Source organism: Apium graveolens, chromosome 8, assembly GCF_009905375.1.
Source record: "Apium graveolens cultivar Ventura chromosome 8, ASM990537v1, whole genome shotgun sequence".
Lineage (NCBI taxonomy): Eukaryota > Viridiplantae > Streptophyta > Magnoliopsida > Apiales > Apiaceae > Apium > Apium graveolens.
This window is the reverse complement of record NC_133654.1, coordinates 16,131,245-16,153,620: the sequence shown is the minus strand read 5'-3', so window position 1 is coordinate 16,153,620 and position 22,376 is coordinate 16,131,245. Positions and strand designations below refer to the sequence as shown.

The 22,376-nt window shown below is 34.6% G+C and overlaps 8 non-coding genes and 1 pseudogene across 8 annotated transcripts; all 9 read left to right on the top strand.

The window, feature by feature from the left end:
* The first annotated feature begins 2,141 nt into the window (after positions 1 to 2,141).
* Positions 2,142 to 2,337, top strand: LOC141681662 (U2 spliceosomal RNA). Its single transcript, XR_012559088.1, has one exon. It is a non-coding gene; the product is annotated as a U2 spliceosomal RNA (small nuclear RNA).
* Positions 2,338 to 2,948: 611 nt separating this feature from the next.
* Positions 2,949 to 3,107, top strand: LOC141682221 (U1 spliceosomal RNA). Its single transcript, XR_012559623.1, has one exon. It is a non-coding gene; the product is annotated as a U1 spliceosomal RNA (small nuclear RNA).
* Positions 3,108 to 4,009: 902 nt separating this feature from the next.
* LOC141681928 (U2 spliceosomal RNA) lies at positions 4,010 to 4,205 on the top strand. Its single transcript, XR_012559342.1, has one exon. It is a non-coding gene; the product is annotated as a U2 spliceosomal RNA (small nuclear RNA).
* A 553-nt stretch (positions 4,206 to 4,758) lies between these two features.
* Positions 4,759 to 4,917, top strand: LOC141682111 (U1 spliceosomal RNA). The gene has a single exon (XR_012559513.1). It is a non-coding gene; the product is annotated as a U1 spliceosomal RNA (small nuclear RNA).
* A 903-nt stretch (positions 4,918 to 5,820) lies between these two features.
* LOC141681649 (U2 spliceosomal RNA) lies at positions 5,821 to 6,016 on the top strand. Its single transcript, XR_012559076.1, has one exon. It is a non-coding gene; the product is annotated as a U2 spliceosomal RNA (small nuclear RNA).
* A 13,543-nt stretch (positions 6,017 to 19,559) lies between these two features.
* LOC141681924 (U2 spliceosomal RNA) lies at positions 19,560 to 19,755 on the top strand. The gene has a single exon (XR_012559339.1). It is a non-coding gene; the product is annotated as a U2 spliceosomal RNA (small nuclear RNA).
* Positions 19,756 to 20,364: 609 nt separating this feature from the next.
* LOC141681514 (U1 spliceosomal RNA) lies at positions 20,365 to 20,503 on the top strand (annotated as a pseudogene).
* Positions 20,504 to 21,197: 694 nt separating this feature from the next.
* On the top strand, positions 21,198 to 21,395 carry LOC141681846 (U2 spliceosomal RNA). Its single transcript, XR_012559268.1, has one exon. It is a non-coding gene; the product is annotated as a U2 spliceosomal RNA (small nuclear RNA).
* Positions 21,396 to 22,006: 611 nt separating this feature from the next.
* On the top strand, positions 22,007 to 22,165 carry LOC141681342 (U1 spliceosomal RNA). The gene has a single exon (XR_012558782.1). It is a non-coding gene; the product is annotated as a U1 spliceosomal RNA (small nuclear RNA).
* Positions 22,166 to 22,376: the final 211 nt, after the last annotated feature.

Genomic DNA, 22,376 nt, shown 5'->3' with positions numbered 1-22,376 from the left:
TGATGCTCTAGCAGTTGAAGCTTTATCCATTGAAGCACTTATCCGTTGATGGATATTATCCGTTGAAGCATTAGAGGCATCCGTTGAAGCTTAGTTTCTCATCCGTTGAAGGTCTTCAATATCCGTTGACACTTCTTCACTTATACAAAATTACAAGGCATGAAATATTTACAATTAGCCCTCCTATTTGTACATCCATTAGTAGTCAACATGACTGATTATCTCCTAACAACATCTAAGAATTACAGCTTGAAATCAGAGAGTGAGATGTGCTACAATACCAAACTTATTGCTAAGTAAGGCTACTCCTTCAACGGATAGCCAAGATGGTCTTATCCGTTGAGGCTACAAACACTAGATTTCTACTTAAGTGTTTTGCTGAACTTATCATCAAACTAATACACATATTCCTAACACTTTGTAAATTCTTATTTCTTTCATAAACAAATGAGGATAAAAGTGAATAGCTTTGAGTAGACAGCAGAAGTTAGAAAGATCTTCACTGCGAGAGGATGAAGATGTTAGAAAAATTAGACAAGGGAACTTGTACAAAGGTATTTAAACTTGTATTTTAGTTGTTATGAATTGTAGAAGGTTAGATTCTTGTTTTACACCATAACCTGTAAATGATCAGGTTTAAAGGGTTATTTGTATATCATTTCAAATTATGTAAAGATTGTTTAGTGATACCAAATCTTGACCCCGGATTTGGAGTGTTACACTTGGCGCACCCCCACCAAATCAAAGAATAATTTTTTTTAAAAGACACGAACTCTTTGCCGGAGAAAAAAATCGCTCTTTCGATTGTTTCCAGATGAAAGCTTAAAACTATGACGATATATTTCAAATATAATTAAACTTTATGTAACAATTTACAACTAATGCCTCAATTTCACCTTTTTAATATAATATTTCACGACAATAAGTAATATAGTTTCAATTTCACCCTTTATAATAGAATGCACGACAATAAATAATAAATTTCTGATTTTCCAGATTCAAGTACAAAGATTGTACCTCATTACGATCCATGTTCAACGAACGGAGTTATTATGTCACCCAAAGCTATTGTCACTCATCGGCCGCAAACTGCATAAAGGTACCGGTGGAGTAAGAAATTACGTTTGGAGATATAAATATTCCGTGTTTTTTATTTAAGAGAAATAACTCCCAAATTTTATTACATGTCAATCGCACTACGAAATTATAGTCAAATACATCATCACAAGATTTACACTATCGTTGATAAAAAAAGTTTGCTCGGAGAACTTCCCACATCGACCGATCTAAGGTAAAATATTCCAACAACGCTATGAATAGAGATTACGGCCTACATGAAAACTTTATTTATTTAAAGTTATTACTATTACTATTTATTGAATATTTGCAAGTAAAAATTAATCTTATTAACACGCAAATGAATTTATAGTCTCTCACTAAATAAATTCATCATAATTTAATATAAGAAATTATAGGTGAGGTAAATATTCACAATTACAAACATCAACATGCACATATATTGTACTGCGCTAATATCTTGTTCATATTAAGGGTTTCGTTTTCTTTTAAGTTTGATGACATATTGTGCTTAAAAATTAATTCTCCTCTTACGTGGAGTTTTTTTAATTTTATTTTCCAGCAACAATGAAAAAAATCGTGTAAACTAATGACGCATATGGTTTCTCACAACACGGTTTTTCTGCATAATTTATATTTAAGGTGTTCTCCGGTATTGCTTTTCCGTTTAAGTTTCAGTTGAAATTTGAAAATAAAACACAAGTCTCGCAACATACTAAATTTGTTTTTTGGTGTGGTGGCATAAAATTTGCAACAAGCAACTGAATATGAATTCGTAATGCACCAAGAATGATAGAAAAGCAGTTGCCTTGCATATTATTAATTAAATGTTTTTGAAAAACATTTTATGCACTTACTCCAACAGTTTATTATTTTTTATTTTTCGAGGGAAAAGTCAATTTGTATGTACTCTAACAATTCATATTCATATCATATTCCACGCTTTACAGCATTACTTACATTAGTAGTTTATATGTACGTGGAGTTCTGTACCACCTCGAGATACTGTTCGGTAGATGTGCCGAACTCATCCATATAAAAAAGGTCAGATAGCTTGTTCATTCATACCTTTTTCGGCCTTTTGACTAAGATCAAGTGTAGTATCTGTTCTTATCAGTTTAATATCTGATATGTGGGCCAATGGTTCACACGATATTAAATTAATTTTTTTATCGGGGAAGATCCTAACAATAGCTTGCTATTGAGGTCTTCATGCATCGCCTAAGTGTTGCACTACTGCTCGGGCCTGGCGCACCCCCACCAAATAAATAAATAAATAAATTTTTTAAACGACACGAACTCTTTTGCGGAGAAAAAAATCACTATTCCGATTGTTTTCAGATTAAAGTTTAAAACTACGAAGATATATTTTAAATATAATTTAACTTAATGTAACAATTTACAACTAATGCCTCAATTTCACCTTTTTAATATAATATTGCAAGACAATAAGTAATATAGTTTCAATTTCACCCTTTATAATAGAATGCACAACAATAAATAATAAAGTTCTGGTTTTCCAGATTCAAGTACAAAGATTGTACCTCATTTCGATCCATGTTCAACGAACCGAGTTATTATGTCACCCAAAGCTATTTTTACTCATTGGCCGTAAACTGCATAAAGGTACCGGTGATGTAAGAAATTACTTTTGGAGATATAGTTATTCAGTGTTTTTTATTTAAGACAAATAACTCCCAAATTTTAAATTACATGTCAATCGCACTACGAAATTATAGTCAAATACATCATCACAATATTTACACTATCGTTGATAACAAAAATCAGCTCGAGAACTTCCCACATCGACCGATCGAAGGTAAAATACTCCAACAACGCGATGAATAGAGATATACGGCCTACATGAAAACTTACTTTCCTGGATGGGGTCAATGGACGATCATTAAGGTCCAAGGCCTAAGGAAGTGACTTCCATTGCACTTTGGATGGGTTCTTGCCTAAGGTCTACCCAAGTGGTGGAGCCTATATCATAATTTGTGTTAGGGGGCTTGCGTTCGCGCGGCCCCGCCAACTATATTACATAATTTGTTATATTACTAAATATCATGAAACCTGGTAAACCAAGGGGATTTTAAACTTGGGGTGGCGAAATCTAAAATTCGGGATTAATCCATTAAAAATTCATTTATTTAAAGATATTACTATTTATTGAATATTTGCAAGTAAAAATTACTCTTATTAACACACAAATGAATTTATAGTCTCTCACTAAATAAATTCATCATAATATAATATAAGAAATTATAAGTGAGGTGAATATTCACAATTACAAACATCAACATGCACATATATTGTACAACGCCATTATCTTGTTCACGTTAAGGGTTTCGTTTTCTTTTAAGTATGATGACATATTGTGCTTAAAAATTAATTCTCCTCTTACGTGAAGTTTTTTTAATTTTAATTTCCGCAACAATGATTAAAACCGTGAACCTAAAGAGGCGTATGGTTTCTCACAACACGGTTTTTCAGCATCATTCATATTTAAGGTGTTACCCGGTATTGCTTTCCCGTTTAAGTTTCAGTTTAAATTGGAAAATAAAACACAAGTCTCGAAACATACTAAATTTGTTTTTGGGTGTGGTGGCATAAAATTTGCAACAAGCAGCTGAATAAGAATTCGTAATGCAACAAGAGTGATAGAAAAGCAGTTGACTTGTATATTATTACTTAAATATTTTGGAAAAACATTTTATGCACTTACTCCAACAATTTATTATTTTTTATTTTTCGAGGGAAAAGTCAATTTATATGTACTCTAACAATTCATATTCACATCTTATTCCACGCTTTACAGCATTGCTTACAGTAGTAGTTTATATGTATGCGAAGTTCCGTACCCCCTCGAGATAATTTTCGGTAGATGAGCCGAACTCATCCATATAAACAAGGTCAGATAGCTTGTTCATTAATACCTTTCTCGACCTTTTGGCTAATATCAACTATAGTATCTGTTCTTATCAGTTTAATATCTGATATATGGGCCAATGGTCCACACGATATTAAATTAATTTTTTTATCGGGGACTATCCTAACAATAGCTTGCTATTGAGGTCTTCATGCGTCGCCTAAGTGTTACACTATTGCTCGGGCCTGGCGCACCTCCACCAAATCAAAGAATAAATAGATTTTTTAAAGACACGAACTTTTTGCCGGAGAAAAAAATCGCTATTCCAATTATTTCCAGATGAAAGTTTAAAACTACGACGATTTATTTGAAATATAATTTAACTTAATGTAATAATTTACAACTAATGCCTCAATTTCACCTTTTATAATAGAATGCACGACAATAAAAAATAAAGTTCCAGATTCAAGTACAAAGATTTTACCTCATTTCGATCCATGTTCAACGAACCAATTTATTATGTCACCCAAAGGTATTTTCACTCATCGACCGCAAACTGCATAAAGGTACCGGTGGCGTAAGAAATTACGTTCGGAGATATAGATATTTCGTGTTTTTTATTTAAGACGAATAACTCCCAAATTTTAAATTACATGTCAATTGCACTACGAAATTATAGTCAAATACATCATCACAAGATTTACACTATCGTTGATAACAAAAGTCTGCTCTGAGAACTTCCCACATCGACCGATTGAAGGTAAAATATTCCAACAATGCTATGAATAGAGATATACGGCCTACATGAAAGCTTACTTACCTGGATGGGGTCAATGGGCGATCATTAAGGTCCAAGGCCTAGGGAAGTGACTTCCATTGCACTTTGGATGGGTTCTTGCCTAAGGTCTACCCAAGTGGTGGAGCCTACATCATAATTTGTGTTAGGGGGCTTGCGTTCGCGCGGCCCCGCCAACTATATTACATAATTTGTTATATTACTGAATTTCATGAAACCTGGTAAACCAAGGGGATTTTAAACTTGTGGTGGCGAAATCTAAAATTCGGGATTAATCAATTAAAAACTTCATTTATTTAAAGATATTACTATTTATTGAATATTTGCAAGTAAAAATTACTCTTATTAATACGAAAATGAATTTATAGTCTCTCACTAAATAAATTCATCATAATATAATATAAGAAATTATAGGTGAGGTGAATATTCACAATCACAAACTTCAACATGCACATATATTGTACTGTGCCATTATCTTGTTCACGTTAAGGGTTTCGTTTTCTTTAAAGTATGATGACATATTGTGCTTAAAAATTAATTCTCCTCTTACGTGGAGTTTTTTTAATTTTATTTTCCGCAACAATGACAAAAACCTTGAAACTAAAGACGCATATGGTTTCTCACATCACGGTTTTTCTGCATCATTCATATTTAAGGTGTTACCCGGTATTGCTTTCCCGTTTAAGTTTCAGTTTAAATTTGAAAATAAAACACAAGTCTCGCAACATACTAAATTTGTTTTTGGGTGTGGTGGCATAAAATTTGCAACAAGCAGCTGAATAGGAATTCTTAATGCACCATGAGTGATAGAAAAACAGTTGACTTGCATATTATTAGTTAAATATTTTGGAAAAACAGTTTATGCACTTACTCCAACTATTTATTATTTTTTATTTTTCGAGGGAAAAGTCAATTTGTATGTACTCTAACAATTAGTATTCATATCTTATTCCACGCTTTACAGCATTGCTTACATTAGTAGTTTATATGTACGTGGAGTTCTGTACCACCTCGAGATACTTTTCGGTAGATGTGTCGAACTCATCCATATAAACAAGGTCAGATAGCTTGTTCATTCATACCTTTCTCGGCTTTTTGGCTAAGATCAATTGTAGTATCTGTTCTTATCAGTTTAATATCTGATATGTGGGTCAATGGTCCACACGATATTAAATTAATTTTTTGAACGGGGATTATCCTAACAATAGCTTGCTATTTAGGTCTTCATGTGTCGCCTAAGTGTTGCACTATTGCTCGGGCCTGGCGCAACCCCACCAAATCAAAGAATAAATAAATTTTTTAAAGACACGAACTCTTTGCCTGAGAAAAAAATCGCTATTCCGATTATTTCCAGATGAAAGTTTAAAACTATGACGAAATATTTTAAATATAATTTAACTTAATGTAATAATTTACAACTAATGACTCAATTTCACCTTTTTAATATAATATTTCACGACAATAAGTAATATAGTTTCAATTTCACCTTTTATAATAGAATGCACGATAATAAAAAATAAAGTTCTGATTTTCCAGATTCAAGTACAAAGATTGTACCTCATTTCGATCCATGTTCAATGAACCGATTTGTTATGTCACCCAAAGCTATTTTCACTCATCGGCCGCAAACTGCATAAAGGTACCAGTGGTGTATGAAATTACGTTTGGAGATATAGATATTCCCTGTTTTTTATTTAAGAAAAATAACTCCCAAATTTTAAATTACATGTCAATCGCACTGCGAAATTATAGTCAAATACATCATCACAAGATTTACATTATTGTTGATAACAAAAGTCTGCTCTGAGAACTTCCCGCATCGACCGATCGAAGGTAAAATATTCCAACAACGCTATGAATAGAGATATACGACCTACATGAAAACTTAATTACCTGGATGGGGTCAATGGGCGATCATTAAGGTCCAAGGCCTAGGGAAGTGACTTCCATTGCACTTAAGTTATCAGAAGTTATGTTATCAGAAGATATTTATCAGGAGATAATATCAGGACTTAAGGTGACTTTCAGATAAGGCAGGCGGCTAATTGAAAGGAAAGAAGATCAAGACTAAAACAAGAAGAGATATGCATGGAGAAGAATTCTATGAAGAATAGAATACTTGGAAGAAAAGATACCTGATTGATATATATTAGGAAGCAGAATTATATTCCATATCAATTAGAAGATTATCTTTTAACTGTGTAGTATATAAACACAGACATAGGGTTTACACTATATGTGTTATCTTAATCGAAGTTATTATTCTTTGTAACCCTAGCGGCTCTCGTGATAATTTGTTCATCACTGAGAGAGGACAGTTCCATATTGTAACAGACTTTATTGTGTTGAATAAATCTGTGTTCTATTACTTGTGTTCTTTAATTCAATTTGATTATAGTAAACACTATACTCAACCCCCTTCGACAGTGTGTGTGACCTAACAAGTGGTATCAGAGCAGATCTGTTAACACACATACAGTTTAAGATCCAAAAACAATCATGTCTGAAACAGAAACTCCAACCAAGCCCACCAAAACTGAAGAACCTCCAAAAACCATAACCCATAGTCGATATGAGACTATAAGAGTTCCCATGTTGAAACCTTCTGAGTATCCCATATGGAAAGTGAAGATGGCTATGTTTCTGGAAGCTACAGATCTAGAATATCTAGACAGGATTAATGAAGGACCACATATGCCAACCAAACTCTCTGTGGAAGTTGCAGGTCAACCAGCAAAGTCTGTACCAAAGGTGAAAAGTGATTACACTGCTGAAGATATATCATCAATTGCAAAGGATGCAAAGGTAAGACACTTGCTGCATAGTGCCCTTGATAATGTCATGTCAAACAGGGTAATTCAATGCAATACTGCAAAAAAGATATGGGATGCTTTGGAAACAAGGTGCCAGGGAACTGATTCAATCAAGAATAACAGGAAGACTATACTCACTCAAGAGTATGAGCACTTTGACTCAAAGCCTGATGAGTCATTAACTGATTTATATGACAAATTTGTCAAACTCTTGAATGACTTGTCACTAGTGGACAAGGAATATGATATTAAAGATTCAAATCTTAAATTCCTGTTAGCTCTTTCTGAAAGATGGGATTTGAAGGCCACAATAATAAGAGACAACTATAATCTTGAAGAAACAACTCTTGATGAAATTTATGGCATGCTCAAGACTCATGAACTTGAGATGGAACAAAGAAGCAAGAGGAATGGAAGTAAGTCAAGGACAATTGCTTTTGTGGCTGAGGAGGAAATTCCTAAAGAACCTGCCTCAAGGAAAGGCAAGGGAAAGGCTCTCATCACAAAGTCTGATACTGAGTCATCAAGTTCTGATAGTGATGATGACTCAGAAACTGAAAGTATACCTGAGATGGGCCTTGATGAAGAGATGATGAAGCTATGTGCTCTTATGGTGAAAGGAATCACAAAGATTGTATACAGGAAATTCAGAAGAGGAAAGAAGTCTTCCAGGAAAGGTGCAAGTTCTGATAAGAAAGGTTTCAGAAAATCTGAAGGCAGAGGAGGAAAGTCTGACAGAGGAGATTACTCAAATGTTAAATGCTACAACTGTGGTGAGAAAGGCCACATATCTCATGATTGCAGAAAAGGGAAAAGTGAAAAAGGCAAAGCTCGTGTGACAAAGAAGAAAACTGGTCAGATGCTTCAGATTCTGAGGATGAGGAAAACTATGCCTTGATGGCAAATGCTGATAGCAGTTCTGATACTGCTGACATAAAGGTACCTCAAACTACTTATGCCTTTCATACTGATGATATTACTGAGTTGAGAAGATATCTTAAAACCATGTTCATTAGTTATAAAGATCAAACTTTAACATGTGAAAGATTAACTTCTGAAAATCTTGCTTATAAAAAGAGGAATGATTATTTAGAAAAAGAGTTAGTCATGTTCCATCAAACTCAGAAAACTGGGTTAAAAAAGGAAAGAGAGATTATCAGGACTTGGACTAACTCTGGTAAAGCAACTCTGGATATTCTTAGTAGTGGAAACTGGAAAGAGGGCTTAGGTTATGGAGATGATAAGAACAGTAAGGGAACTGTAGAAACTGAGCCAATAGTTGTTAAACAAAAACCAAAGGTAAATCTTGTTAAGTTTGTAACTCCAAAATCTGATATTGAGAAATCAGAAGTTAAGGAGAAATTAACTTCTGACAAAACTAAACAGGATAAGCCAACTGAAGTTAACATAAGCTTAATGACTAAGAAGCAGCTTAAGCATAAGCTGAAATAGGTTAAAAATGTAAACAAGGTAAAGCCACCTAGGAAAAATAGGAATGGAAAGGAAGGTGTGAACAAAAGTAATAATTATAAGCCTGTTCCTAATGCTCCTAGAAAAACATGTCATACTGTGGAAATTCTAACCATCTGGCTTCTTTTTGCAAGAAGAATAAGAACATAAACTCCTTACCCTCAAAGTCAGGAGTTAAGAGTCAGTCTGTTAGATATAAGCCACAAAATCCTTGTTTTTATTGTGGTAGTTTATGGCATTCCATTTATACTTATAAGGAATATCATAGTGTGTACTATGATTATTATCAAATAAAACCTTCTTTAAATAAAGTTAGCATTATTCCTTCTAGTGTAAGTTCTGATGCAAAGTTTGATATTGCAAATTCTGATAAAAAAACTGTTAACATAAACTCTGATGCTAAATCCGCTGCAAATGTTAACAAACTTAATAAGACCAAAGGATCCAAGCAAGTCTGGGTCCTTAAAACTAATCATTAGTGGTCTTTGTGATTACAGGGCAACAGGAAGAACATCCTAGTTCTGGACAGTGGATATTCAGGACATACGACTGGAAATAAAGCCCTGCTATCAGACTTTGTGGAGAAAGCTGGCCCGGGTGTTTCTTATGGAGATGGCAATATGGGAAAAACTCTGGGATATGGCAGTATCAATCTTGGGAATGTCATTATTGAAAAAGTAGCTCTGATCTCAGGACTTACACACAATCTGCTGAGTGTGAGTCAAATCTGTGACAGAGGTTATCATGTGGATTTCTTTGAAGAACACTGTGAAGTTGTAAGCAAATCTACAGGCAAAGTTGTTCTGAAAGGATACAGGCATGGTAACATTTATGAAGCCAAGCTTTCAACAAGTATTGATGGTTCTGCAATCTGTCTGTTAAGTAAAGCATCAATTGAAGAAAGCTGGAATTGGCACAAGAAACTCTCTCATTTAAATTTCAATAATATAAATGAACTAGTCAAGAAAGATCTTGTGAGAGGACTGCCAAAATCAGTATTTGCTCCTGATGGCCTTTGTGATTCTTGTCAGAAGGCAAAACAAAGAAAATCTTCATTCAAGAGCAAGACTGGATCATCAATTCTTGAGCCTTATCACCTACTACATGTTGATCTATTTGGTCCAGTCAATGTCATGTCTATTGCAAAGAAGAAATATGTTATGGTCATAGTGGATGAGTTCACCAGATACACATGGGTGTATTTCTTGTACACAAAAAGTGAAAATGCATCTATCTTGATTGATCATGTCAAACAACTGGATAAATTGGTCAAAGACTCTGTGAAAATCATAAGAAGTGATAATGGCACTGAGTTCAAGAATTTGATTATGGAAGAGTTCTGCAAAGACTATGGAATAAAGCAGGAATTCTCTGCTCCTGGAACTCCACAGCAAAATGGAGTTGTTGAAAGAAAGAATAGAACTCTTATTGAAGCTGCACGAACTATGCTTGATGAAGCAAAGTTACCAACCTACTTTTGGGCTGAAGCTGTGCAGACTGCTTGTTTTACTCAGAATGTTACACTCATTAACAAGCATGGAAAAACACCATATAAGATGGTGAAGAAAAAGAAGCCAAATCTGAAGTATTTTCATGTATTTGGATGCAAGCGTTTTGTTCTTAAGACTCATCCTGAACAGCTATCCAAATTTGATCTAAAAGCTGATGAAGGAATTTTTATTGGATATCCATTTTCCACAAAAGCCTTCAGAGTCTACAATTTAAGAACAAGGGTTTTCATGGAATCTATCAATGTCTCTTTTGATGATATGAAAATAACTGGACTTGAAAATTTCAATGATCATGATCAGCTGAGATTCGAAAATGAAGTTTTAAATTCTGATTCTGTAAATCCTGATACTGCAAACTCTGATGGATTAAACTCTAATGTTATTGAAACTGTGGTGACTACGCCTAAGGAAAATGCACCTGTGTAGGGGGAGCATATTGAAGATCCGATCACATCTCAAGAAGCATCAGAACCTACAAAAGGCTCTTCAAGTTCTGATGGGCCAAGTTCTGATAATTCTGGAAACTCATGTTCTGATATTTCTGGAAACTCAAATTCTGAAGGATCCAACTCAAAGAACATAATTTCAGGGGGAGCATTAGAAAATATTGATGGAGACAGCATGGATCATGGGGGAGCATCCAGTTCTAGAGATAACCTTCCATCTGCAAGGAAGTGGACTAAAGCACATACACCTGACTTAATTATTGGAAATCCTGATACAGGTGTCAGAACTAGAACAACTACATCAAATGAATGTCTCTATCATTGTTTTCTATCTCAGACTGAACCAAAGAAAGTGGAAGAAGCTCTTCAAGATGCTGATTGGGTGCAAGCAATGCAGGAAGAGTTAAATGAATTTGAAAGAAATAAAGTTTGGACCCTAGTGCCAAGACCAAAGAACAGGTCTGTTATTGGTATAAAGTGGGTGTTCAGAAACAAAACTGACAGTGATGGTATAATTACAAGGAATAAAGCAAGGCTGGTTGCAAAAGGATACTCTCAACAGGAGGGAATTGATTATGATGTAACATTTGCACCAGTTGCTAGATTGGAAGCCATAAGGATATTTTTGGCTTATGCTGCTCACAAAAAGTTTAAAGTCTTTCAAATAGATGTGAAAAGTGCTTTTCTTAATGGAGAATTGGAAGAGGAAGTATATGTTGAACAACCTCCAGGCTTTGTAGATCCCAAATTTCACAATCATGTCTACAGGCTAGATAAAGCACTTTATGGCCTTAAGCAAGCTCCAAGAGCATGGTATGAGACATTAGCTCAGTTTCTTCTGGAAAGTGGATTTAACAGAGGGACTATTGACAAAACATTGTTCTACCTCAGCCATGGAAAGGACTTACTTTTGGTGCAGATATATGTTGATGATATCATTTTTGGTTCTACAAATGACAGACTTTGCAAAAGGTTTGCCAAGCTAATGCAGTCAAGATATCAAATGAGTATGATGGGAGAACTTAGCTATTTTCTGGGCCTTCAAGTCAAGCAGAATGAAGAAGGAACTTTTATTTGTCAATCTAAGTACACCAGAAATTTGTTGAAGAAATTTGGAATGCAAGACTGTTCAAGTGCATCCACTCCTATGGCCACTGCAACAAAATTGGATAAGGATACTGGTAAATTAGTAGATATTATTGATTACAGAGGTATGATTGGCTCTCTACTCTATCTAACTGCAAGGAGACCTGATATCATGTATGCTACCTGTCTCTGTGCAAGATTTTAAGCAGATCCAAGAGAACCTCACTTGACAGCTGTGAAAAGAATTTTCAAGTACCTTAAGGGTACAACTGATCTGGGATTGTGGTATCCTAGAGAATCAAACTTTAATCTAATAGGTTACTCAGATGCAGATTTTGCAGGATGCAAAATTGACAGGAAAAGTACAAGTGGAAGCTGCCAATTTCTTGGAGGCAGATTGGTTTCTTGGTTTAGCAAGAAATAGAAGTCAATTTCCACATCAACTACAGAAGCAGAATACATTGCTGCAGGAAGCTGTTGTGCACAGATTCTTTGGATGAAGAATCAGTTACTGGATTATGGGTTAGAATTTTCTAAAATCCCTATTTACTGTTATAATCAAAGTGCTATTGCTATGACGGGTAATCCAGTGCAGCACTCAATGACAAAGCACATCAGCATTAGGTACCATTTCATAAGGGAACATGTGGATGAAGGTACAGTGGAATTGTATTTTGTTCCAACGGATCAACAACTAGCAGATATCTTCACAATACTATTGTGTGAAGCTACTTTTACAAGATTGGTAAATGAACTTGGAATGGTTTCAGGTTCTTTCTCTAAATCTGCCTAGTTTATGTTTTGATACATCAGACTTTATGATCAGTATTTATAGATATTACTATCTCTGTGTATTATGTTCTTAAATTGAAATTTGCTTAAGTGATGATTGTTGTCTGATGTGAATTTCTAAACTCTGATAGTGATATGAATGTTTCTGTGACTATTCAATCCAATGAGGATAACTGTGCTAGATGCTGACCTAGTAGTCTTTAATATACTAAAGATCCCATGTTTGAAGTAATTGTTTATGTGGAAATCTTTTAACACAAGCAAATTCTGATATTGAGCTTAGTTGAAGTTTACTTTGTGTATCTTATTACTAAGTCAAAAACTAGAATAGTGCTTCTTATATGTTAAGTTCTATTGTTTGTAAATCTTATGGATGTACTAAGTGTTGATAAGCCTCACTTATCAAAAGAAAAAGAAAAGAAAAATAAATAAATATCAGGTACTCCTTTGAGATCTAGAGTAAAATATGGAAGGGAAGACCCAAATGTATTGCTGGTATTAAGTAATATGCATTAGAAAAGAAAAATAAAATTTTCTTGGTGACTTTTCATACTCTATGATTACTGGAGAAATACTCTAATAGCAGCATAAATTCTGATAAGCAGTCGTGACTCACTTACACTGAGAAGCCACTGTAAAAAGGAATTTCAAAAGATGCATAAAATGAGCACAAAACAGTTGAGGTGGACTCATGCATGAACTCATTCTATAGTAGACTTCAGAATAATGACAGAGTTTGAGCAAAGTTCTTAGTTATGCCTTATTTCTAAGATGTACTGAAGTGAATCAGACTTTACTTTTTGTCTGATATTTAGTTTAATGCACACAATTACACTCCATATGAATGATTAAAATTACTGTGGTGATAAATGTTATTTTAGATGAACAGTTTATGTGTCAGATTGCATAAATTCTGCGGACAAGTTCTGATGGAAGTTCTGATGATTAAGTTCTGATGTAACTATATCAGTATTTTTGTGAAGAATTACAGGAATAAACATTCACTTTTCGTGTTAAGAAGACATATTCTGATGACTTTTAAATTCTGATCATAATCAAGTTCTGATGGTGACGTGACAGTATTTATTTACTTGGTTTATTTTTGGTCATTACTTGAACTATAATATTTTTATAGAATATTGGTTAATGTGAGATAAAACAGTCATAATCATTATGGGTTAGTGGTTAACGTGTATGTCCTGAAAAACTGCATGTGCACGGTAATTATTGCTTATTTTACGTGCCCATTAACTCTTGTTCTAACCGTTTACTGACTGTTCACATGGTGCCAGGTGTAAAGTGTATCCCATGCTTCAAAAATACAACTGTTGAGTGGAGAAAGTATATATATGAGAGATAAAAGATTTTCTAATCTTTTACTTACTTTTCTATTCTAAATCTCTTTTACTTTCTCTCTCTCTCTCTCACTCTCTTATTTTCTGAAGTTGTTTTTCTCTCAGGACTTTTTACAAACACTTTGCAAACATACTCTTATTTACTTAATTTCTTACAGAGATGGCACCAAAAGACGTAATTTTCAATGGGGCTAAGTTTGTTCCTATTAACTTCTCCGCTATTCTTAACAAGTCAGAAGCCCCATCAGAACTTCACTTCATTCAGGACTTTCTTACTAGTTCTGATATTGGGTACGCTCTGACTCAACCTGATGCAGTCTCTGGTACTCAAGTGCTGGAGTTCTGGAGAAGCGGAGTATATGATGATGGTGGTGCTCAAGGGTCCCCAAGTATTATTTTTTCATCAGGGGAGGATGAGCATGTCGTGACATTGGCCACGGTTCGACAAGCACTGCAGCTGCCTGAGAACTGTGTTTATTCTACTGTTGAGGAGCCAGTTCTTCAAAACATGATGGCCAGTCTGGGGTATGAGAGGACATTGGCAAAGCTGGGTCAGTTGAAGAGATCTTACATAAGGAGGGAATGAAGTTTCTTCTTTGACTGCATAACCAAGGCTTTTGCAAACAAATGCTCTAATTTCGATGCAATCCCCATATTTAGCCAACAAATCGGGTATGCTCTCATTAACCAAACTGATTTTCATTATGCAAGTGCTGTTTTAGGTTTCATTGGGGATAGAATGACAGAAGACAGAAATACTGTTTACTTTGCTAGATTATGTCAGCTTATTTATAGTTTTTGTTATGATGATAAGCCCCAATCAGCTAGTGCATTAATTTCATCATTCAGACTATCTAAAAGAGCTTTTAATGACTTATTATCTATTGATAATAAGAAGGCTGTGTTAAGACCCCTCCAAGTTCCTTTATCTTTCAAACAAGCCTTAATAACCTATGATCCAGTTAAATACACTGAATTATATCCTGATGTCCAACCATCAGAACCTCAACCATCAGCTCCTACCACTTCTACACAAACAGCTCAAACTTCTCAGCCTCAACCTTCAGCACATCCTGTGAAGCCTTCATCTTCTAAACCAAAGAGGTCAAAGGCTGTGCCTCAGTCTTAACAGAAGAGGAGGAGAATGATTCTGAGAGATAAATCAGATATTGAGGAACAAGTTCCAATATCAGAACTTGTTGTTATAGAAGCTGAGAAGGTCTCTTCTCAGAAAGATACTGTAACTGGGAGTTCTAGGCCCCTCAAAAGGCTTAGAAAGTTAAATTCTGATGATCAAGCTCCTACAGTGTCTCCACCTTTGAAGAAATTAAAGAAACAGAGAGCTCACAGGGACATAGTTGAGTCAGATTCAAGGGATGTAGTGGAAGCAGCTAAGGAAGGGGATCAGGAATATCTGATCTCAACAGAACCAATTGTTATTGAATCACTTCCTTCTGTACAACCAGAAACTGCTCAAGACAGAATACTTACACTTCCTATATCACCTATAGTTGATCCAGTACATACTGAAGAACCAGGTACAAGTGCTGAAATTGATATTCATAACTTGATTGTGCCTGAGGTTTTGTACTTGGAAGCTCCACCAATTTAACTCACTCCACCAACAACACCAATTTTGGATGTTGATCAGAACTTGGCTGTAGATCATAATTTAGAGGATGATGTTGAAGCCTCTATAGCCTCACATACTGCTATTTTATCAGAGGATGCTGATCCTGCAGGACCTACAAGTTCTGATGCTGCCAATGAAGATATTACTGGTGAAGCCGCTACTAATTTAGATGTTGATGCAGCTGGTCCATCAGGACATGCACCTCACCAAACAGTTAATAAAACTGATCTAATCAAGAAGTTTGTTAAGGAAGCACCAGTACCTTGGAGTGAAACTCCTAGAGGAAAGGAGTGGACTACGGAATGGAACACAGTTAGTTTTGTTCCTTCTGAAAAGATTCTTGCTGAGTATTTCAAGGCACAGCTGAGAGTTACTGCATTGAGTACTAGGGACCTTCAAGGTCAACACTCAACAACTCATGCCAAGGTGAATAAAATTCAAAAAACCTTGATCCAGTAAGATATGAATACCAAACTTGAAAAGAACAGATTTTTCAAGCCTGCCTTTGATAGAATTGCCAACATTGAGAAAACTCAGGAGAAGCAACAAGCTCAGATTTTTGAAATTCTAAAGAATCAAGCTTCTTAGCAAACTCAACTCAATGAGATCCAATCCTCAGTGGAATTGCTTGTCTCACTTTTTTTACCTACTGATGCCAAAAAGGGGGAGAAGGTGATTAAGTCCAAATGCAAATCTATTCAGACACTGAAGGGAAAGGATGATGGAAATATTGATCAGGGAAACTCTAATAAGGGTAGAGGTCAAGGTCAAGGAAAAGGATTTTCATCAAGTAAAGCTAGAATTACAAGTCAAGGAACAAGTTCTGATACTGGGAGAAGAATAAGTTCTGAAACTGGTAAAAGGATAAGTTCTGGTGAACATCTGGAACTTGATGAAGAAATTTCAAAGGAGTTATTTCTTAAAGAAAATCCAGAAATGGACTTTGAGAGTCAAAAGGAAGAAGAAGCTAGACTCAAAGCAGAAGGTGTCAAGATAAAATCTAAAGCTTCTGTTGTTGAAAAGAAATTTCCAAAGCCTAAGGGTATTGTGATAAAGGAAAGAACAAATTCTGAGGCAACCAAAGCCAAATCACAAGTGGAAATTGATCCAAGGTCCAGGGCAAAGAAAAAGTTGATGAACCTGTAAAGGTTTATATGCCAGTCATGGATGAAGAAATAATTGATGATGAAGAAGATGCTAGTCTTACTCTGATTTCAAAGAAGATTTTTCAAACAACCTCTGACATGGCTCATGTTGTTCAGAGTCAAGATGTAGTAAGTTCTGATATAATAGTGAAGCAAGAAACCTCTGACATAGCTCAAGTTGGCTTGATATCAGAAGATAAGGAAAAGGAAACCTCTGACATTGCTCATGTTAAACCTTCATAGATACTCCTACCAGGATTCACCAAAGCTAAACAGACTCAACCTTTGAAGACTGCAACAAGTGGTTTTGAAGCAAGAGTTGTTACAGGAAAGGAAGCAAGAGATAAATCTGGATTGGGTAGTTCTGATGAAAGAAGAGTACATAACATTACCAACGATCCAACTTCCTTAAGTGAACCAGGTGTTGGAGCAACTCCTGAAAGATTAAATCGACTTGAATCTGTACAAATGGTTTACCATACTTTTTTGAAAGAACATATCTTGTTATATTTTATGACAGATGGAAGGGTATACCATATCAGGCAGAATGCAATACCACTGAAGTATTTTGAGGAACTGGAACATGTTCTATTCCTACTTCAAGTGAAAGACAGATTAACAGATAGTGCTGCAGGTTATTTAAAGTCACAAATTCAAAGACAGAAGAAGCTTTATTCTGTAAAGTCTGACAGCACATACTGTCCCAAGTACAGAGATCACAAAGGTGATATTGTCGAAATGAAGTCTAACTCTGCTAAGATCATAACTACTTTTCTGGGTTATAAGGCTGTGGAATTTAATCTAGAGTCTGACAAGGCATATCTGATCAGACTAGATCAGGAGATAAGAAAAGCTAAGATAAATGATCTCAGAGCAGCTATTTTTCAAACTGGTGAAGATACAGCTGAATTGAAAGATGCAAAAAGGAGTACGGTTAATGAACTTGATATGTTGAGAGAAGTCTTTTAAGGAATTATCTCAGAACAACTCCTGATATCAAAGAGATCAGAAATTAAAGCCAAGTAAAAGATCTATAACTGCTTAAATTCTGAAGTGTATACAGACTGAAGCTGTTATCAGTCCTTAAGATGGTAAAGCTACAAGGACTGTAAGTTGTAGTTATCTAGTCAAATTCTCATGCATTTGTACTTAATGTTTTTGACATCATCAAATATCTGTTGAACTTGTATATTATGCTAATTTACAAGTTGGAGGAGATTTTTAGATATATTTGTGATGTCATGACTAATATGATTTGTGTTTAGTTTTCAGATCTTACTTAACAGGACAAATCAGTACTTAACTGGAAATCAGCACTTATATTGAAGACAGAACTTAAGATATCAAAACTTAAGTTATCAGAACTTAAGTTATCAGAAGATATTTATCAGGAGATAATATCAGGACTTAAGGTTTCTTTCAGATAAGGCAGGCGACTGATTGAAAGGAAAGAAGATCAAGACTAAAACAAGAAGAGATATGCATAGAGAAAAATTCTATGAAGAATAGAATACTTGGAAGAAAAGATACCTGATTGATATATATTATGAAGCAGAATTATATTCCATATCAATTAGAAGATTATCTTGTAACTGTGTAGTATATAAACACAAACATAGGGTTTACACTATATGTGTTATCTTAATCGAAGTTATTATTCTATATAACCCGAGCAGCTCTCGTGATAATTTGTTCATCACTGAGAGAGGACAGTTCCATATTGTAATATAGTTTATTATGTTGAATAAAATCCGTGTTCTGTTACTTGTGTTCTTTAATTCGATTTGATTGTAGTAAACACTGTATTCAACCCCCTTCTACAGTGTGTGTGACCTAACACGCAAATGAATTTATAGTCTCTCACTAAATAAATTCATCATAATATAATATAAGAAATCATAGGTGAGGTGAATATTCACAATCACAAACATCAACATGCACATATATTGTACTGCGCCATTATCTTGTTCACGTTAAGGGTTTCGTTTTCTTTTAAGTATGATGACATATTGTGCTTAAAAATTAATTCTCCTCTTACGTGGAGTTTTTTTAATTTTATTTTTCGCAACAATGATAAAAATCGTGAAACTAAACACGCATATGGTTTCTCACATCACGGTTTTTCCGCATCATTCATATTTAAGGTGTTACCCGGTATTGCTTTCCCATTTAAGTTTCAGTTTAAATTTGAAAATAAAACACAAGTCTCACAACATACTAAATTTGTTTTTGGGTGTGGTGGCATAAAATTTGCAACAAGCAGCTGAATAGGAATTCGTAATGCAACAAGAGTGATAGAAAAGCAGTTGACTTGCATATTATTAGTTAAATATTTTGGAAAAACATTTTATGCACTTACTCCAACAGTTTATTATTTTTTATTTTTCGAGGGAAAAGTCAATTTGTATGTACTCTAACAATTCATATTCATATCTCATTCCACGCTTTACAACATTGCTTACATTAGTAGTTTATATGTACGTGGAGTTCCATACCACCTCGAGATACTTTTCGGTAGATGTGCCGAACTCATCCATATAAAAAGGGTCAGATAGCTTGTTCATTCATACCTTTCTTGGCCTTTTGGCTAAGATCAACTATAGTATCTTTTCATATCAGTTTAATATCTGATATGTGGGCCAATGGTCCACACAATATTAAATTAATTTTTTTATCGGGGACTATCCTAACAGTAGCTTGCTATTGAGGTCTTCATGCGTCGCCTAAGTGTTGCACTATTGTTCGGGCCTGGCGCAACCCCACCAAATTAAAGAATAAATAAATTTTTTAAAGACACGAACTCTTTGCCGGAGAAAAAATTGCTATTCCGATTGTTTCCAGATGAAAGTTTAAAACTACGACGATATATTTTAAATATAATTTAACTTAATGTAATAATTTACAACTAATGCCTCAATTTCACCTTTTTAATATAATATTTCACGATAATAAGTAATATAGTTTCAATTTCACCCTTTATAATAGAATGCAAGATAATAAAAAATAAAGTTCTGATTTTCCAGATTCAAGTACAATGATTGTACCTCATTTCGATCCATGTTCAACGAACCGATTTATTATGTCACCCAAAGCTATTATCACTCATCGGCTGCAAACTGCATAAAGGTACTGGTGGTGTAAGAAATTACGTTTGGAGATATAGATATTCAGTGTTTTTTATTTAAGACAAATAACTCCCAAATTTTAAATTACATGTCAATCGCACTACGAAATTATAGTCAAATACATCATCACAAGATTTACACTATCGTTGATAACAAAAGTCTGCTCTGAGAACTTCCCAAATTGACCGATCAAAGGTAAAATATTCCAACAACGCTATGAATAGAGATATACGGCCTACATAAAAATTACTTACCTGTATGGGGTCAATGGGCGACCATTAAGGTCCAAGGCCTAGGGAAGTGACTTCCATTGTATTTTGGATGGGTTCTTGCCTAAGGTCTACCCAACTGGTGGAACATACATCTTAATTTCTATTAGCGGCTCGCATATTACTTAATTTCCTGAAATCTAAGTAAACCAAGGGGATTTTAAACTTGGGGTGGCGAAATCTAAAAATCAATTAAAAACTTCATTTATTTAAAGTTATTACTATTTATTGAATATTTGCAAGTAAAAATTACTCTTATTAACACGGAAATGAATTTATAGTCTCTCACTAAATAAATTCATCATAACATAATATAAGAAATGATAGGTGAGTTAAATATTCATAATTAAAAACATCAACATGCACATTATTGTACTGTGCCATTATCTTGTTCACATTAAGGGTTTCGTTTTCTTTTAAGTTTGATGACATATTGTGCTTAAAAATTAATTCTCCTCTTACGTGGAGTTTTTTTAATTTTATTTTCCGGCAACAATGAAAAAAATCGTGTAAACTATAGACGCATATGGTTTCTCACAACACGGTTTTTCTGCATCATTCATATTTAAGGTGTTCCCCGGTATTGCTTTCCCGTTTAAGTTTCAGTTTAAATTTGAAAATAAAACACAAGTCTCGCAACATAGTAAATTTGGTTTTGGGTGTGGTGGCATAAAATTTGCAACAAGCAATTGAATAGGATCAAGTGTAGTATCTGTTCGGTAGATGTGCCGAACTCATCCACCTCGAGATACTGTTCGGTAGATGTGTCGAACTCATCCATATAAACAAGGTCAGATAGCTTTTTCATTCATACCTTTCTCGACCTTTTGGCTAAGATCAAGTGTAGTATCTGTGCTTATCAGTTTAATATCTGATATGTGGGTCAATGGTTCACACGATATTAAATTAATTTTTTTTTATCGGGGAAGATCCTAACAATAGCTTGCTATTGAGGTCTTCATGCGTTGCCTAAATGTTGCACTATTCCTCAGGCCTGGCGCACCCCCACCAAATCAAAAAATAAATAATTATTTTAAAGGACACGAACTCTTTGTCGGAGAAAAAAATCGCTATTCCGATTGTTTCCAGATGAAAGTTTAAAACTACGACGATATATTTCAAATATAATTTAACTTAATGTAACAATTTACAACTAATGCATCAATTTCACCTTTTTAATATAATATTTCGTGACAATAAGTAATATAGTTTAAATTTCACCCTTTATAATAGAATGCACAACAGTAAATAATAAAGTTCTGGTTTTCCAGATTCAAGCACAAAGATTGTACCTCATTTCGATCCATGTTCAAGAACCGAGTTATTATGTCACCCAAAGCTATTTTCACTAATTGGCCGCAAACTGCATAAAGGTACCGGTGGTGTAAGAAATTACGTTTGGAGATATAGATACTTCGTGTTTTTTATTTATGACAAATAACTCCCAAATTTTAAATTACATGTCAATCGCACTAAGAAATTATAGTCAAATACATCATCACAAGATTTACACTATCGTTGATAACGAAAGTCTGCTCTGAGAACTTCCCACATCGACCGATCTAAGGTAAAATATTCCAACAACTCTATGAATAGAGATATACGGCCTACATGAAAAGTTACTTACCTGGATGGGGTCAATGGGCGATCATTAAGGTCCAAGGCGTAGGGAAGTGACTTCCATTGTACTTTGGATGGGTTCTTGCCTAAGGTCTACCCAAGTGGCGGGGCCTACATCATAATTTGTGTTAGGGTGCTTGTGTTCGTGCGACCCCGCCAACTATATTACATAATTTGTTATATTACTAAATTTCATGAAACCTGGTAAACTAAGGGGATTTTAAACTTGTGGTTGCGAAATCTAAAATTCGGGATTAATTAAATAAAAACTTCATTTATTTAAAGTTATTACTATTTATTGAATATTTGCTAGTAAAAATAACTCTTATTAACGCGCAAATAAATTTATACTCTCTCACTAAATAAATT